Source organism: Panthera pardus, unplaced genomic scaffold, assembly GCF_024362965.1.
Source record: "Panthera pardus isolate Hobbes unplaced genomic scaffold, ASM2436296v1 HiC_scaffold_6, whole genome shotgun sequence".
In the NCBI taxonomy this organism is placed as follows: Eukaryota; Metazoa; Chordata; class Mammalia; order Carnivora; family Felidae; genus Panthera; species Panthera pardus.
The window spans coordinates 50,788,566-50,790,993 of NW_026526991.1; the positions used below are offsets into that span (position 1 = coordinate 50,788,566).

At 50.0% G+C, this 2,428-nt stretch overlaps 1 pseudogene; it reads left to right on the forward strand.

Moving 5' to 3' along the window:
• The first annotated feature begins 782 nt into the window (after positions 1-782).
• LOC109270599 (metaxin-1-like) lies at positions 783-1,776 on the forward strand (annotated as a pseudogene).
• Positions 1,777-2,428: the final 652 nt, after the last annotated feature.

The following is a 2,428-nucleotide window of genomic DNA, read 5'->3' on the forward strand; positions in this document are numbered from 1 at the left end:
CTAGGGAAAAGGCACGATGCCAACCAGAGGCTCAAAGCATTGCTTTGCCTCCCTATGAGTATGTGATCACATGGGAGTCAAATAATAAAATAAATGGACTTCTGGCTTGTGTCTGGTTCCCAATGAGTCCACTGGGATTGTGGACAAACCCAGTGGTCATTTCCCTGGTCCCCAAATTGAAATAGAATTTGTAATTGAAATAGAGATACTTTGTAGCTGGCTGACAGCTCCATTGATCTCTGGGCCTAGGGGGGTCAGAGCTATCCCAGAGACCAGGAATAGTTAAATAGAAGTCTCTGAAACTGGCCCCTCCCTTCAACCCAAATAGTCAAAAACCATACTGCATGCCAGAGAAATGACCTAAGTTAGGGAGGGAAAGAATGTTTGGGCTCACTCTATATTTCTTATCGAGATCAATATGCTTCCTAGCTGGGTCCCTTTAGGAACCGGACATCAAGTTTATTTCATCTCCAAGGCCTCCAAACTGAAAAAATAATTGCTAATGATGATTTCATTACAGTCATTATAATCCACTTCTATTAGGATGAAACTACTTGAAAAATCCACAAAAACTTTTAAAATCGGATTGTGCCTTTCTATAGTCTCAGGTGCTCTTATAAAAACACGTTCAACTAAAGAGCGCTAATACTGTTTGCTAGAAAAAGAGAGCTTTTCCTTAAAAAAAAAAAAAAAAAAAAGAACAAAAACAGAAAAGCAAACAAGACAACAAACAAGCCAAAAAACAAGCTACACGTTTTCATCCGGGACAGAGTGGGGGTAAGATGGCAGCACCCAGGGAGCTGGTCAGGGGGCTACGGTCAGTGGATCTGGACAGCCTGGCTGTGAGGACCTATGCCAGATTTACCGGTGCCCCACTCAAGGTGCGCAAGGTCACCAACTCCTGGTGGAGCCCTTCAGGAACTCTGCCTGCCCTTCGGACTCGTCAGGGAGAGGCCATCTTGAGACCACACAAGGTCACCAGTCACCTTGGAAAAGAGAAGTACAAAGCCAATAAATGAGATCTCACCCTGGCAGGGAGCAGACCCCTTGGCCTTCATGTCTCCGCTGGAAGGGAAGCTGCGCCCCGCACGCTTGAGTAGACACCAAGAACCACGGGGACGTGCCCCGGAAGTGGTATGCAGCGGCCATGCCGTTTCCCCTCAACTTCTTCCTTCCTGGCTGCAGGCAGTGGCAGTTCCCCGTGGCTGCGGCTGCTGTGGGGGGAGCTCAGGCTTGAGAACGGGGAAGAGCTGGAGCAGGAGCTGGAGCAAGAGACGCGGGGATGCCCGACCCTGCTGTCTCAGCACCTAGGCTCTCAGACATTCTTTTTTGGAGATGCCTCCACCGCCCTGGACACCTTGGTCTTTGGCTTCTTGACCTGCTGCTGCAGGCAAAGCTGCCCAGTGGGAAGGCGCAGGCTCACCTTCCTGACTGCGCGACCTCTGTGCCTACTGCACCCACATCCTCAACCTCTGCTTCCCCTGGGATGGAGCTGGGGTGCCACCTCCATGTCAGACGGTGACTGCGGAGAAACCACAGCCCACGGGTGCTGGCGGGACCGGCAGCCATGATGGTCTACGCCTCGCTCGGTAGCGTTGTTTCTATCCAGCAACGCCTGCTCCGACCCCAGGCACGCAGTCCCTGGGCACAGTTGAGGACGATGAAGAGGAATAATTAATTCGTCCTCTTGCGCCCAGGACTGATTTTTCTACTGGCATGCATTCCAGAAGCCCCTGTGTTTCCCCGTTGTTGGTAGCCTGGAAATGGGGTGCCTACTCCCAGAAGAAAGCTGTCCACACTGAGAAGAGAAACCAAAAAGCTATTTTCATTAAGTGTGTGTATGTGTATAAGGTATGTGTCACCATTGGAGGAAGATTTTTGACATTTCGGTCAAGCGGCCTTCATAGATCGTTTCTAAAAGAGTGGGCTTAGGGCGCCTGGGTGGCTCCCGCGGTTAAGCCTTCGACTTTTGATGTCCGCTCAGGTCGTGATTTCACGGTTTGTAAGATAGAGCTCCAGGTCAGGCTCCGTGCTAACCGTGCAGAGCCTGCTTGGGATTCTCTCTCTCCCCCTCCCTCTCCCTCTGCCTCTCCCTCTCCCTCTCCCTCTTCCTCTCCCTCTCCCTCTGCCTCTCCCTTGCTCTTTCTCGCTCTCAAAATAAATACATGAACATTTAAAAGGGTAAACGTGGTTCCTTAGAGATTTCGCTTCGGTCAACGAGACGGCAAGAGTACACTGAAAGGATTCTCAGAAATTACAGATTGTATCTTTCTCATATCCCTGCATACTTCCCACAACTAATGCATTGTTTGGCAGGAGGCAATGAAAATCTCAGGGCTCCGGCAGCTCACAAATAGTTCTAATTTCTGAAGTATTTCCATAAATGTTCATGAGTTCTCCATATTCACCTTCTCAGGGTAGACAAGGC